The 17,585-nt window shown below is 39.1% G+C and overlaps 1 protein-coding gene across 7 annotated transcripts in view; it reads left to right on the forward strand.

The window, feature by feature from the left end:
* TENM2 (teneurin transmembrane protein 2) overlaps positions 1-17,585 on the forward strand; it is a 1,067,650-nt gene that overhangs the window by 1,020,681 nt on the left and 29,384 nt on the right. The window lies entirely within an intron of this gene.

Here is a 17,585-nt window from a genome sequence, read left to right on the forward strand (position 1 = left end):
TGGACTGAGGCCAGATAACAAATAGGACCTCCAATCTCAGGAGCCAACCACATCACGGTCCCAATAAGGAAGGCAGCTTGTCCTAGGGGTGACTCACTGAACTTGCTGTCTTGTGATCCCACCACAGGAGCAAGTGACCTTTAAGGTTCCTCTGGAAGGACAAGGGGCTGAATGAGCAGAGCTCATTTCACCCACCCCAGTGAGAACACTTCAACTGAACTGCAAGAAAGCCTAGGAAATGTTGTCTTTCTTGAATGGCTAAGGGAGAAAAAAAATGAAAGAGTTGGTGAACACATAGCAAGGTCTCTGCCATCTCTATCAGGACGAGCTTCACAGAAGAATTGGAATCAGTTCTGAAGAGCAGTAGGAATTAGCCCAGCAAAGATATGGGGAAGGGGTGACCAGACCACAAGCGCTGCCTGTGAAATAACAGAGAGGTCAAAAAGGGGAAGAGCATTTCAAGAAACCTTAACTCAGTTTGGCCAGAGGGAAGGGGAATGTGTTACACTGTGGTACAGACAAAGAATACATTGGCCAGAGGCAGCACATGGAACGGAATATTTTGCTAGGCTGACATTTATCCAGAGGACTGTGGGGAACTCTTCCAGGGTTTAATTAGCAGAGTGATGTGTTGGGATGTGTTGTCTTAGAAGACCTCTCAGGCGTTCTCAGGTGTGGAGGAAGATAGATTAGAAGGGGACAAGATAGGAAGAGAGGGACAGCATAGAAGCAACTGCAGTAATCCAAACAAATAACTAAATCACTAAGAGTAAAGAAAGAAAAGAGGGGGAGACATTTAGCACACATAATTAACAGGATTTGACAAGTAGCAGAGTTGCTGAATCATGCTCGCTTTCAAGGCTTCCTCTCGATAACCATATGGATTGGGAAACCGAGTGGCTATCTAGAATTTGTGAACTGGCCTGCCAGGCTCTGTGAAGGAGAGAGGCTGGGGACTGAACCCCAAGACAGAGATGTGACATTCTGGTAGCCCCAGCCCTGCCTCTTGGAATGGGGAAGAAACTGTTGCTCCTTCGTTAAAAGTAGGGAATTTGTAGAGAATCTATGGTGCAGTAATGGAGGGTATCAAGCACTGAAGCAAACAGATCTACCTTTCTCAGGGACTGTCTAGCTCCTAGGAGTCTGGCTAAAGGAGTGATGTGAGGACCCAATGCTCTGAGCTTCCCTAGAATTCAGAGGAAACCAAAAATCAAAATGAAGCTACCATGATAGACCTGTGCCCAGTGAAATTCTAAGCCACCTAAGTAGCTCTTTTTTCAGCAGCCCAGTCAGGGTCATCTCTTGGGTGAGGAAAGTGTCAGTGACATTTCCATATACGCTGGTGAAATGTAAGATGGTGGACGGGTAGACCATCAAAGAACCACATCCTTCCACCAAAAGCTTTATGATGCTTCAGCAAAACTTAGAGTATTAGTCCCTTCTTCCCTGCCCAAACTCAATGTGAGAATAATTTTCGTTTTGTCTCCCAAGAACATCTCAAGGAATCTCATTTGAAAGAGTCTTTTCCACTCCACTCCTTTCTCTGTTCTCTCTGGCCTTTCAAAAACACACGGAACAGTTGCATCAGGGCATCTGTAAGCTCCATAAGCACAGGAACCACCTCACCACTATGTCCCTGGTGACAAGTGCCATGTGGTAAGCACTCAGACAACAAGTGAGGAAGGAAGAAGTGATGACCATGCCTCCTGAGGGCTCCTCCTTAGAAGGTGCATATGTGTGAATTCTGCTCCCCCAACTCACCCAAAGCAGGAATGAGTTCACAAACACATTTCCCCTATATCTGTCAGGAATCTTTCTATTGCAAAAGATAGGAAGCCCACTCAAACTAGAGTAATAAAAAAGGGCATTCATTGTCTTGCCTAATGGGCCCCCACAAGCCCAAATGATGTCATCAGGCTGACATCTCCCTCTCTTTTTCTGTCTTTCTCATGGTCCCCTTCCATCCCCCAGCATTATTTCTCTTGGCAGTTGGCCTCATTTTCTTCCACAGTAGACCAGTGACCTCTTCACACTGGGGAGTCAGAGTTGGCCAAAGGTGACTTCAGGCTGACATCAGCTTAGCTTAGTGAACATAGAGGAAAGGATCTCCCACAGCATTTATACTTAAAAAAAAAAAAAGGCAAAAAAAAAAAAATCACCTCAGGTGACTGACCTAGCACAGATCTATGATCAGCCAGTATTAGGTCACATGTGGACACATGTACCTTGTATTGGACCACCCAAGCAGGGGAAGCCATACAGAAAGAGGATGCTACACCCAAAAGAAGGAAGGAATAGGTTAAATCACAAACATGCACGCACACACACACACCCCAGATATATTCCACATTCTCCATCCCTCCAGAGACTGATCATAAGGCAAACTCCTGGCCCTGAGGATCTGTTTATGTATCATCTCCCCTCACCCCACCTTCCCCACCAGCAAGTCTTCTTTCTAGATTTTTTTGGAAAGGAGAGCAGAAACCAACCCCTTCTACTGAGATTTAAAACTCCTGCTCCTTCCTGAAATGGATTCAGTGCATGATTGTCTCTGAACAGGAAGCATACAGCCACCCTCCAGGATATTTCCTCTTGATTAAGATTTACACAGAGATTGCAGAAGCAAGAAACAACTACATGTGTAGGCAGCAGAACAAAAGAAAAATCACTTCCAAGATATCTTCCATCATGATATTGGCATTAGTATCCTTCCCCAGAAGAGGTAGGAGTTAGTAATTTTGTTGGTGTTTCTATATGATTAATATGACATTGCAATTACACACTGCTTTGTGTTAGTTTTACCTTTGTGGCAAATGACATTGACACAGGAGTGAGGTGGGAGGCAGCTGTACATGCAAACACACACGTGTGAACTCAGTTCTGCATGAGGCCCACTCAAGTAGCTCTGCTAATATTCACAGTTACCATGAAAGCGTGAATTTTACCAGCCCCTTCCTGCCAGTGTTTTCATTCTGCACCAATATTTTATATTTCAAACATCTATGCATAGGCACTGTATGACTCAGTGTATACTGGTGAACAAAACAGACAAGACTCAGTGTTATATTATGAGCAGTGCTTGTGCAGACAGGACTTGTAATAAATTTAATATCAGCTTAAATAATATATCATTAGAAGGGCAAGCCTCTGCAAACGCATTAAGCAATGTGCTCCCCAAGCAAGTATTACTTTTGGCTGACTTGCTATTTTGGAAGGTATGGTGGAAAAGTGGAAAGACCCTGTGCCATAGCAAAGAGACACAGATAATAATCAAATAAATGGACAAATAATATAAAGAAATTGTGATGGGAGCCACGAAGAAAAATACAGGGTGCAGATAAAAGGGAATATCTGATTTAGGTTAGGCCACTCTAAGAAAATAGACATTTGAGCTGAGAACTGAAGAGTAGGAATTTTCCAGACATGTGATGGGAAGCAAGCCTCCTATGCTAGTGTATCAGCATGTGCAAATGCCCTGAAGCAGAAGAGACCGTTGCTTATATTCTAAGCAGTAGAGCTAGTGTGGCTGGAGCAAACTAACTGGGGGCAGAGTCAAGGAGAAAGGCCCTTAGTGACCCTGGGAAGGATCTTAGAAATATGCAAGTCCTCCCCAGATGGACACATTGGCGAATGCAAAGGAGCATTCATCTGCAGACTAAACTATCTACCTTCCTTCTCAGAGGCTGAAGACGTGCAACATACTTGGATTCTGGAAAGTTCAGGTTGAGAGGTGACTAGTACAAGCCTGTTCAGGTCATCCAGGCTGAGCCTGCATACCAGATGCCTCTCTTGTCTGCCGTATCTGTACCAACAGACCACCCACCTCTATTAGAATATTCCCACAGCATCTGAAATGAAGTTCAAGTTCTCTGCCTGAGCAGGGCCTTTGCTTACTACTCAAGCTTTCACTTGCTGACCTCCCCATCTGGAATATTCTCCCCAACACTTCTCGCCCTCACCTGTAAAGTCTTAGTCATCTTTGAAGCTCCCACTGAGATAGCACTTCCTCTAGGAAACAGTCCTTGTGAGCCTAGTTCTAAGTGTCCTTCCTCCTTCCCATAGTTTCTTCCCTGTGTTTACTCTCATTATAGCTCTAATGTTTTCACTGTTGGCTCATGTGTCTTTACCCTCCTCTGTAACTTCCATAAGAGCAAGGACCATAAATGTCTTGCTCTTTTCTTAAAAAAAGATTTTATTTATTCATGAGAGACACAGAGAGAGGGAGAGAGACAGAGACATAGGCAGAGGAAGAATCAGGCTCCCCGCAGAAACCCTGATGCAGGATTCGATCCTGGGACCCTGGGATCATGCCCTGAGCCAAAGGCAGACACTCAACCATTGAGCTACCTTGCTCTGTCCTAAGTGCTGATCACAGTAGCAAGCATATAGTAAGTGCTCAGTAAATATTTAGTGAATGAATGAATGGGATTTTAGGTTGATGTCATGAAAATCCACTCTTTCCAACCTCTATTAATTCCAGGTTTGGGGAGCCTCCCAGAATGACTCTAAATGCTCTTTAGAATGAAGTCCATTATTTGGAGATCACAGATGTCCCAGTTACATTCTCTTCCCAGTTTTCCATATTAGAACATTAGATCATTAGAATTGCCATGGTTCTTATAGTGGGTATGATTCAACCCCCTTATTCACTAATATTTGCTGAGTACCAAGCACTTTCAAAAATAATATGGACACTAAGAAAAATACAGTCCCCACCTACCAGAAGCTCACAGGCCATTACAGATAAGGAAACTGAGGTATTAAAGGTAAAAGACTGCTTTGCAGTGACTGACAAAGCTAATCAGTGTCAAAACTGCAACTCAAATTCAGATCTTTCCACCTTTCTATTTCACCATCATCCAAAACAGCAAGTCATCCAAAAAATAATGTTTGCTTAGGGAATACATTATTTAATGTGTTTGCAGAAGCTTACCCTTCTAATTATGCATTATTTAAGCTAATATTAAATTTATAACAAGTTGTTTTGTCTGCACAAGCACTGATCCCAATGTAGCATTGAGTCTTGTTGTATGGCAACTGGAGAGAGCTGCTTTATAAATCCCAGAGGACTGACCCAGGAAGGAAATGAAGATGTCATCTAGCCCTGGCTTTCCCTCTGGGTAGGTGAATACCTAAACTCTCTAAGGCAGGAATTCAGCTTTTCAATATCTCCAGCCATGGAAAATCTCATGCCCTCCCTCCTTCACCTTTTTGGGGTTTCCCACACTCCAAACATGACAGGCAAAATATTCCTCAGTAAGCTTCACTGAAGCCTCTCCTGCTGTGCTCCAATGCCTTTTCCTGGAGGGGATCCAGCCCGGTGTTAATTTCCTCCTTCATGTTTCTCAAATCACCAGCTCCCGTCATTGCCCCTCGAGCTAAGTTAGAGTCACTGGTTATGGGCCCAGCAGGGCCGTTTTGACGACAGCGTTTCCTTTTCTCAGGGTTTTTTACGAGCTTCCTTGTGACAGGCGTGTGCTTGGTGAGATCAAAACATTCTGGGGGGAGATTCCATAGGGGAAACTACTTCCCAAAGTCTGCCCTCTGCAAAAATAAAAACCATGCTAAATAGCTGAGTTTTATTAACTGGGGAAGCCAGGCTGAGGAAAATGCCCGATAATTAAAAATAATGGCTTCCTTACAAACACAAAATTGTATTAATTTAAAAATTGGTTTCTCTATCACTGAATACCTACCAAGCTGGCTAGGAAGGGAATTGTGCTGATCCTGGCAGTGAAAATAATTCAAAATAACTTTTATGTTCTCCAGGAAGCCTCAAGGTTAATTTAAATATTGTTAGATGGGTAATTTAATTCAGAATAAGAGAACAGTGTGGCTAAATTAAAGCTCCTGCACACTCTAAACTGGGGGCAGATGCCCAAGAAGGGGACTGAGCATGCCTGTCCAACCCCCCAACATCCCACAACCCACAGATGAGGTACCTCCTCTTCACAAATCGCACCCTTATAATTAAAGATACTTGATTAGATCACACAACAGGCCTGAACTTCTTGGCTTAGTTCCCAGTAAACTTATCATATTTAATTATTAGAAGGATTGGGCATTTTAATAGAAATTATACATTTCAAAAGTTAACGCAGAGTGACAGGACCAAGATAGCAATATAAATTGTCCCTGACTTTGCTCCCCCCTCATAAGAATAACAACTATTGGTAGACAAGACACCACTGAGACAATTCTAGAACATGGGAGTGAGGCTAAAGTTTACCCCTGGACCACAGAGACCAAGACAGATTGGATTAGAAGGCTAAGAGGAACAGCTACACACTGACCACATTGTCCTTCCCCCAGGCAGTGTCACAGCATGCAAAGAGCTCTTCTGTGGGCCTTCAGGTCCTCTGGAGGGAAAGAGAGCCCAGAAGGGACATCCAGCCCCACTATATACACACACACACACACACACACACACACACACACACGCACACACACAGTATTCTGGGTTACTTTGTGAAATCCCCTACTCAAGTCTTGCCCAACGGTGACTACAGGAGAATCTACATGGCTTGGGCCCTAGGAAACTGATTATGATAGAGAAGAAAGGAGAAGCTTGCAACAGCCAGCACATGGATCTTGGCAGACCAAGTTCCTACCCACAGAGCCCAAATAGTACTCCCAATCAGCACCTCATTTGCAGAACCAAGCTATTGCTGCAGTCTGACTATGGAACTCAACAGGGTGCAAATTTGCCTGATTCAGGTCCTTAAATGAGGAGTCTCACTCGCCCTGGAGCCCCTGCCCATGCACTACTGAGTATGGCTCCCAGCCCAATTTGACTGGAAGGGCTGGTGAAAACACCTAAAAGCTGAGTAGCCCAGTAGTGACAAGTTGAGAGGAAGGCAGACAGATCCGATCACCCCCAGAGCAAAGCCAGTACCAGACAGGAAGAGTTCCCCCGCTATGCCCACAAAGAAGTTAGTTTACAACTCCACTCTGTTTAGGATAACCCCTGGCTACTCCCAACCAGAAAGCCCATTCAGAAAATTTTGAAGGTTCTTAGAGTGGGCCCTAAGTACCCAGGCAAAGAAGCTGAATCAAAGCCACACCCACTACTGAGGGTAACTTTCCCCCTGACTGGCCAGAAGGGCTGGTGGAATGCCTGGAGGTTACTTACCTCAGCAAGCTCAAGCCAAAATGTAGGCACACAAACTGATAGGCTACAGAGCAAAGTCAGTGGCCCTATTCAGCCAGGGAACTTGGAGGAAGAGTTGGCTTGAATCAAGACCACAAAGAGCCTTGCAAGGTTTGGAATTAGTCCTGCTGCACCTAGACAAGGAAACTAATTCATAGCTCTGATTATTGCTGAATACAGCCTTCAGCCTGCTCTACCATGGAACCTAACCGGAGCACACAGAAAGCTGCATAGCCCTTCTTACAATGGCACTTGAAAAGAAAGCACAGCTATCTTTCCCCAACTGAAGAACAAAAAGAGTACCCCCAATCAAGACAGGGAATTTAGTGCAAATTCTTCCCTGATTTGAGTCTCCAAACAACAAGCTTTGAAGGATTTAGATCCCATCCTGTTGTCCTTCCAGGGCAGAGAAGCTAACTCATAGCCTATATAACTATATTCTGACTGAATATAGTACCCAGTCCCAACAGTCTAGTAAGCCTGACCAAAGAACTGAGGAACCGTGGTGCCCATCCTACAGCCTCAACTGGACAAAGAACCAAGCCAATAATCCATACCAACTATTGTCAGCCAGCAGCACACTTCCTCACCCCCTCACCCTGACCTCAAAGTTCAGGCAGTTGCCTTGCCCAGAAATTAACCCTGAAGCAAGACATTCCTGCCCAAGGACATTACCAGCAGGCACATCCAGAAACCCAAATTGGGCTGACTAATGAAGAATTGCCTCTACCAAAGCAAATCTTTAAAATCTTGAGGAGGAGACTACTTACTCAAATGTGCAGATACAAATGTAAGGAATTGAGGATCACAATAAATCAAGTAAATATGACACCACCAAAGGAAACTAATGAAGTTCCTATAACTGACCTTAAAGAAATGGATATTTATTAACTGTCAAAGAATTAAAAATAGTCCTCTTGAAGTTTAGAGAACTATAAGAACACTTAGACAAGACAACTGAACAAAATTAGGAAAATGATGAATGAACAAAATGAGTTCAACAAAGAAATAGAAACCAAAGGAGGGAAAAAAAAAAACTAGACCTGAAAAATACAATGACTGAAGAATTCAGTAGAGTGCTTCAAAAGTAGACTTGAGGGAGCAGCCCCGGTGGCGCAGCGGTTTAGCGCCGCCTTCAGCCCAGGGCGTGATCCTGGAGACCTGGAATTGAGTCCCACATCAGGCTCCCTGCATGGAGCCTGCTTCTCCCTCTGCCTGTATCTCTGCCTCTCTCTCTTTCTCTCTGTGTCTTTATGAATAAATTAAAAAAAAAAGTAGACTTGAGAGCAGCCTGGGTGGCTCAGCAGTTTAGTGCCACCTTCAGCCCAGGGCGTGATCCTGGAGACTTGGGATCGAGTCCCACATCGCGCTCCCTGGATGGCGCCTGCTTCTCCCTCTGCCTGTGTCTCTGCTCCTCCCTCTCTCTCTCTCTCTCTCTCTCTCTCTCTGTGTGTGTGTGTGTGTGTGTCTCTCATGAATAAATAAATAAAATCTTAAAAAAAAAAGTAGACATGATCATGCAGAAGGATCAATAACCTGGAAGATAGGACATTTGAAATTGCCCAGTAAAAAAGAAAAAAGAATGGTAGTAAAAAGAAAAAAGAATGAAAGGGAGTGGTGAAAGCCTACAGAATTTATGGGACATATTCATAAGAAACAATACTTGCATTAGGGGAATTCCAGAAGGAGAAGACAAAGAGATTTATATTTAAAGCAACAATGGCTGAAAATTTCTCAAACCTGGAGAGAGAAATAGACATCCATGGGGCCCAAAGGCTCCCAAATACTTGAACATAAATAGGCCAACACCAAGACACATTATAATTATATTGTCAAAAGTCAAAGACATGGAGGCGCCTAGCTGGCTCGGTCAGCAAAGCATGCAACTCTTGATCTTGGGGTCATGAGTTCAAGACCATGTTGGGTATAAAGATTACTTTAAAAAAAAATCAAAGACAAAGAATTTTGAGAGCAGAAAGAAAAAAGAAGTTCTGCTCAAGGGAATATAGACTTTCCTGAACAAACAAAACCTGAGGAAGGCACTATACCTGCCTTACAATAAATGCTAAAGGAAGTTCTTTAAATAGAAATAAAAGGATCCTAACTCATATAAAAAAAATTTTAAAAGATGGCCACCTGGCTGGCTCAGTGGGGTGGGTCAAGCATGTGACTCTCAATCTTGGAGTTGTAGGTTCAAGCCCCATGTTATGTGTAGAAATTACTTAAAAATAAAATTAAAAAAATAAGAGATTATAAAACTCCTTTTAATGGTAAATATGCAGTCATTGTTAGATTCTATAATATGTTAATGGTGGTATGGAATTCACTGGTGAATTCTACCAAATATTCAAAGAATTAATACCAATCCTTCTAAGACGCTTCCAAAAATGGAAAAGGAACAAACTCTTCCAAACTCATTTTATGAGGCCAGCATTACCCTGATACCAAGATTAGATAAGGACACTACAAGAAAAGAAAACTACAGGCAATATCCCTGATGACCATAAGTGTAAAAATTATCCACAAAATATTAGCAAACCAAATTCAACAATACATTAAACGGCTATACACCATAAGTAAGTGGGGGTTTTTATCCAGAGATACAAATATATTTCAATATCTTAAAATCAGTCATCGTGACATGTTATATTAACAAAATTAGGAGATCCCTGGGTGGCTCAGCAGTTTAGCGCTTGCCTTCAGCCCAGGGCGTGATCCTGGAGTCCTGGTATCGAGTCCCACATCAGGTTCCCTGCATGGGGCCTGCTTTTCCCTCTGCCTGTGTCTCTGCTTGCCTCTCACTCTCTCGCTCGCTCGCTCTCTCATGAATAAATAAAATCTTTAAAAAATTAAAGATAAAAATCATATGATTATCTCAATAGATGCAGAAAAGCACTGACAAAATTATACACTTCTGATAAAAACTCTCAGCCAAGCAGATAAATAGGGAATATTGTTCAACACAATAAAGGCCATTTATGAAAAGCCCACAGTTAACCCCAAACTCAATGGTGAAAGCTGAAAGCTTTTTCTCCAAGATCAGTAAAAAGACAAAGATGCCCATTCTCACTTCTCTTAATCACCATAGTACTGGAAACCCTAGCCAAAGCAATTAGGCAAGAAAAAGAAATAAAAGGCATCCGAATTGAAAAGGAAGAAGTAAAACTGCTGCTATCTGAAAATGATATATTATATATAGAAAACCGAAAAGACTCCATCAAAAAACTGTTAGAATAAACAAATTCAGAAATGTTACAGAATGCAAAAAATCAATACACAAAAATCTGTTGTAGTTAAGGAACTATCAGAAATTAAGACTAAAATCTCATTTATAATTACATCAAAAAGAATGAAATCATTAGGAATAACTTTAATGAAGGAGCTGAAAGACCCATACACTGATGCAGCACAGTGTGGGATCCCCCAGCTCTGCCAACTCCCACTGCCATTCTACTAGGGCAATTCCAGAGCCAAGCACCCTGAGACACCCTCCCTCCCCCAGCCCATGCCTGCTTCAGCTCAGTTTTCCTGGCAGGATAGCCCCAACCCAGAGCACCCCAAGACCCCCTGATCTGTACCCTCTCCAGCTCCAGCAATCCTGCCAGGAACACACAGTTTACACAGGGGATGTTTCTACATAGGCCACTCTTTCAAGATTAGGACAGATGGCAGTTCCACCTAATTCATAATAAACACACAAACTCAAAATGAGGAGACAGAGGACTATGTTTTAAACAAAAGAACAAGATAAAACCTCAGAGGGGGAAAGAAACTAATGAAATAGAAATAAGTAATTTACTTGAGGAAGAGTTCAAAGTAATGGTCATGAAGATGCTCACTAAATTCAGGGAAAAAATTAAGGAATACAGTAAGAATTTCAACAAGGAGTTAGAAAATGTAAGGAAGTAACAAACAGAAGTCACAGAGCTGGAGAATGCAATAACTGAATTGAAAAATACACTAGAGGGTATCAGCAGCAGACTAAATAATATAGAACAAATCAGCAACTGAAAGACAAACAGAAACGTGGAGAAAATAATTTTTTTAAATGAGAATAGTTTAAAGGACCTCTAAGACAACATCAAACATACTGATATTTACATAGGGGTTCAAGAAGGAAAAAGGAGAAAGGGGCAGAATATGTATCTGAAGAAATAATGGGTGAAAACTTCTCTAACCTGGGAGAAAAAAACAGACATCCAGCCCCAAGAAGACTATAAAGTCCCAAACAAGATGAACCCAAAAAGATCCACACCAAGAGACATATTATAATTAAAATGGCAAAAGTTAAAGAGAAAATCTTAAAGGCAGCCACAGAAAAATTTGTCAGAAGAAACTTTGCAGGCCAGAACAAAGTGGTAGGATATTGTTAAAGTGCTAAAAGGGGGAAAACTTGCAAGCAAGAATACTCTACCTGGCAAGATTATCATTCAGAACTAAGGGAGATATAAAGTGTTTCCAGCAAAACAAAAGTTTACAAAGTTAATCACCACCAAACCAGCCTTATAAGAAATGTTAAAAGGTCTTCTTTAAGCCAAAAGGAAAAGACCATAACTAGAAATAAGAAAAAATATGAAAGAAAGAGATCTCACTAGTAAAGGCAATAAATCAGCTACTTAAAAAGTATAAAGGTTAAAAGACAAAAGTATTATTATCAACTATAAGTAGTTAAGTGATGCACAAAATTAAAATATGTAAAATAAGACATCAAAATATAAAATTGGGAGAGGGCATAAAAATGTGCTTTTAAAATGTGTTCAGACTTAAACTATCAGCTAGTAATATACACATATGTGTAAATATGCTGTATTTATGAACCTCATGGTACCACAAACCAAAAACCTACAATACATAGACAAAAAAAATAAGGAGAAATGATCCCAAATATAACACTAAAGAAAAACCATCAAACCACAAGAGCAAGAGTAGAACTACAAAAACAATAATTAACAAAATGGTAATAAGTAAATACTTATTGATACTTATTTTAAATGCAAATAGACTAAATGCTCCAATTAAAATACACAGGATGGCTGAAGAATTAAAAAAAAAAAAAAAAAAGACCCATCTACATGCTGCCTACAAGAGAGTAACCTAAGACCAAAAGACAAATACAGACTGAAAGTGAAGGGCTGGAAAAAGTTATTCCTTGTAGATGGGGAATAAAAGAGAACCGTTATAGCAATACTCTTATCAGACAAAATAGACTTTAAAACAAATACCATAACAAAAGAAAAAAAAAGGCATGATGTAATGATACAGGAGACAATACAGGAAAGGATATAACATTCATAAAAATATACACAGCCAAAATACGAGCACCTAAATATATGAAGCAAATATTGATAGACATAAAGGAGAAATTGGCAGCAATACAGTAATAGTAGGGAATTTTAATACCCCACTTACATCAATGGATAGATTATCCAGACAGATTAATAAAGAAACATTGGTCTTAAATGACACATTAGACCAGATGGACTTAATAGATATATTTAGAACATTTCATCCAAAAAAATACAGAATACACATTCCTTTTTAAGTGAACATGGAATATTCTCCAATATAGATCACATATTAGGCCACAAAACAAGTCTCAATATATTCAAGAAGACTGAAATCATATCAAGCATATTTTCCTACCACAATGGTATGAAGTTAGAAATCATTTACAAGAAGAAAACTGGGGGGAAAATACAAATACATGGAGACTGAACAACATGTTACTACACAACCAGTGGGTCACAGAAAAAGAAATTAAAAATACTTTGAAACAAATAAAAATGGAAACACAATTTCTCAAAATTCATGAGACAGCAGAAGTAGTCCTAAGAAAGAAGTTCATAGCAATACAGGCCTACCTTAAGAAACAAGAAAAATTCCAAATAAATAATCTAGTTTTATATCTAAAAGAACCAGAAGGGAAAAAAAAGAAACCCAAAGGTAATAGAAGGAAGAAAATAATAAAGATCAGAGCAGATGGATATAGAAACTTTAAAAAATAACAAACTATTGGGGTGGCTCAGTAGCTCATTCAGCTAAGAATCTGCCTTTGGCTCAGGTCGTGATCCCAGGGTCCTGGGATCAAGTCCCACATTGGGCTCCCTACTCCTCAGAGAGCCTGCTTCTCCCTCTCCCTCTGCCTGCCACTCCTACTACTTCTGCTCTCCCTCTCTCTGTTAAATAAATAAGTAAAATCTTAAAAAGAAAAAAGAAAATAACAAAATATCAGTGAAACTAAGAGATGTTTCTTTGAAAAGATAAATAAAATCAATAAACCTTTAGCCAGCCTTATTCAGAAAAAAAAAAGAGAGCCCAAATAAAAAAGGAAATGAAACAGAAGTTACAATTGACACAACAGAAATGCAAAGAATAAGAGATTACTATTAACAGTTATACACTAATAAACCTAGAAGAAATGGATAAATTCCTAGAAATACATCTCCTTCCAAGACTGAACCATGAATAGAAAATCTGAATAGCTAGATTACAAGTAATGAATCCATAATTTAAAAGAAAATATAAACAAAAGCCCAGGACCAGACCATTTTAAAGGCGAATTAACCAAACATTTATTTTTTAAAAGATTTTATTTATTTAAACAAAAGCCCAGGACGAGACCATTTTAAAGGCGAATTAACCAAACATTTATTTTTTTTAAAGATTTTATTTATTTATTCATGAGAGACACAAAGAGAGAGAGAGGCAGAGATACAGGCAGAGGAAGAAGCAGGCTCCATGCAGGGAGCCCAATGTGGGACTCGATCCCAGGACTCAAGGATCACGCCTTGGGCCAAAGGCAGGCACTAGACCGCTGAGCCACCCAGGATCCCCAAATTAACCAAACATTTAAAGAATTAGTACCTACCCTTCTAAAACTATTCCAAAAAAATTGAAGAGGAAGGAGTTCTTCCAAACTCAATGTATAAGGCTAACAATTACCTTGATCCCAAAACCAGACAGGCACCTCAAAAAAAAAAAAAAAAAAAAAAAAAAAAAAAAAAAAAAAAAAACAGCCAATACCTCTGATTAGCATAGATGTAAAACATCTCAGCAAAATATTACCAAACTAAATTCAACAATATATTAAATGGATCATAGACCACAATCAGGTGGAATTTATTCCAGGGATGCAAGGATGGTTAAAAATATGCAAATCAAACAATGTGATACACCACATTAGCAACATGAAGAATAAAAATGATCATCTGAATAAATTCAGAAAAAACATTTGAACAAAATTCAGCATCAATTTATGACAGAAACTCTCAACAAAATAGGTATAGAAGAAATGTAACTCCATATAATAAAAGTCATCTATGACAAACCCACAGATAACATCACACTCAGTGGTGAAAAGCCACTTTTCCTCCAAGATGAGGAACAAGACAAGGATGCCAACTTTTGCCACTTTTATTCAAAATAGCATTGGAAGTCTCAGCCAGAGCTTTAGGCAAGAGAGAGAAGGGAAATCCAACTTGGAAAGGAAGAGGTAAAACGGTCACTATTTGCCGATGTCATGATACTATACAAAAAAAAAAAAAAAATTCTAAAAACTCCACCAAAAAACTAATAAAATAAATGAATTCAATAAAAAGTCACAGGAGACATAATTAACATACAAAAATCAGTTGCATTTCCATGCATTAATAACAAGGTATCTGAGAGAAATTAAGAAAATAATTCCTTATAATTTCATCAAAAAGAATAAAATATCTAGGAATAAATTTAACCATGGAAGTGAAAGACCTATACTCTAAAAACTGTAAAACACTAATCAAAGAAATTGCAGATGACCCAAATAAATGTGAAGATATACCATGTTCATGGATTGGAAGAACTAACGTTATAATGTTCATATTACCTAACAAAATCCACAGATTCAATGAAATTATTGTCAAAATACCGATAACATTTTTCACAGAAATAGAACGATCCTAAAATTAGTATGAATCCACAAGACCCCAAATAGCCAAAGCAACCTTAAGGAAGAAGAACAATACTGGAGGTATCACACTCCCTGATTTCAAGATATAGTACAAGCCTATAGTGATCAAGATAGTACAGTATTAACACAAAAATACATAGATCAATGGAACAGGATAAAATGCTCAGGAATAAACCCATATTTGTATAGTCCACTAATCTATGAATTATGAGGCAAGAATATACAATGAGGAAAAGACAGTATCTTCAATAAATGGTGTTGGGAAAACTGGACAGCTATATACAAAATAAGGAAACTAGATTCTTTCTTATGCCATACTCAAAATGAATTGACCTACAGGTAAGACCAGCAACTATAAAATTCCTAAAAGAAAATGTAGACAGTAATTTCTTGGACAACAGCCTTAGCAACATATATATATATATATGAATATGTCTCCTTAGGCAAGGCACACAAAAGCAAAATTAAACTATTGGGACCACACCAAAATAAAATCTTTTGCATAGCAAAGGAAACCATCAATAAAACAAAAATACAACAGACAGGATAGAAGATATTTGCTAATGATATGGCCAATAAGGATATATCCAAAAATATAAATAACTTACACAATTCAACTCTAAAATAATAATAATCCAATTTAAAAATGGGAAGAGGACTTAGACATTTTTCCAAAGAAGACATATGGATGGCCAACAGACACATGAAAAAGATGCTCAATATTACTAATAATCAGAGAAATGCAAATCAAAACCACAATAAGATATCATCAGTCAGATTAACTAGTATAAAAAAGATAAGAAATGGCAAGTGTTGGCAAGGATGTGGAGAAAAGGGAATTCTTATGCACCGTTGGTAGAAATGAAAATTGGTCCAACCACTGTGGAAAACAGTATGGTGGTTCCTTAAACTTTTTTAAATAAAAATACCACATAATCCAGTAATTCCACTACTGGAAATTTAGCCAAAGGAAACAGAAACATTAATTCAAAAAGATACATATGCCCCTATATTTATTATAGGATTATTTACAATAGCCAAGATATGGAAGCAACCCAAGTGTCTGTCAATAGATGAATGAATAAAGATGATGTGACTGAACCATAAAAAAAAGAATGAGATCTTCCCATTTGCAACATTGATGGATCTAGAGGGCATTATGCTAAATGAAATAAGCCAGAAAGAGAAAGACAAATACCGTATGAATTCACTTATATGTGGAATCTAAAAAAAAAATCAAAAATAAAAATAAAAAAACAATCAGAAACAGATTCATAAATATAGAACAAACTGATGGTTCCCAAAGGGGAAGGGGTTAGGGTGAAACAGGTGAAGGGGATTTTTTTTATTGGAGTTCGGTTTGCCAACATACAGTATAACACCCAGTGCTCATCCCATCAAGTGCTCCCATCAGTGCCCATCATCCAGTCACCCCATCCCCCCGCCCACCTCCCCTTCCACTACCCTTTGTTCATTTCCCAGAGTTAGGAGTCTCTCATGTTTTGTCATCCTCTCTGATTTTTCCCACTCACTTTCTCTCCTTTCCCCTATAATCCCTTTCACAATTTCTTATATTCCCCGTATGAATGAAACATATAATGTTTGTCCTTCTCTGACTGACTTATTTCACTCAGCATAATACCCTCCGGTTCCATCCACGTTGAAGCAAATGGTGGGTATTCATCATTTCTAATGGTTAAGTAATATTCCATTGTATATATAGACCATAGCTTCTTTATCCATTCACGCTTTGATGGACACCAAGGCTCCTTCCACAGTTTGGCTATTGTGGACATTGCTGCTATAAACATTGGGGTGCAGGTGTCTTGGTCTTTCACTGCATCTGTACCTTTGGGGTAAATCTCCAGTAGTGCAATAACTGGGTCATAGGGTAGCTCTATTTTTAACTCTTTGAGGACAGGTGAAGGAGATTAAGAAGTACAAACTTCCAGTTATAAAATAAAACATGAAGATGAAAAGTATAGCATATGGAATAAAGTCAATGATATTATAATAATAACATTTTATGGTGACAGATGGTGACTACATTTATCATGGTAAGCATTGAGTAATGTTTAAAATTGTTGAACCTAAACTAATTTTATATGTCAACTATATTTCAATAATAAAAATTAAAAATAAATAAAAGGAAATGAAATGAAAGAGAAATGAGGGAAGTTTGTAGCAACATAAAAGTGCCATAATATTAAAAGCATCCTGGAAAGGACAGCTACCTTGGAGACTCCCCTGGACTTAGCCTGAATAGGAAATAAACTTCAGTCATTTTAAGAAAAAACAAAATACGTAGGAAAAAAACTTAACCAAGGAAGTGAAAAACCTATACTCTGAAAACCATAAAACTGATGAAAAAACTCAAAATGACACAAATAAATCAAAAGATATTCTGTGCTCATGGACTGGAAAATTTAAGATTGTTAAGTGTGTCCATACTACCCAATGAAATCTACAGATTCAACACCCTCCCAA

The sequence above is a fragment of the Nyctereutes procyonoides genome, unplaced genomic scaffold (assembly GCF_905146905.1).
Source record: "Nyctereutes procyonoides isolate TBG_1078 unplaced genomic scaffold, NYPRO_anot_genome, whole genome shotgun sequence".
Taxonomy (NCBI): Eukaryota; Metazoa; Chordata; class Mammalia; order Carnivora; family Canidae; genus Nyctereutes; species Nyctereutes procyonoides.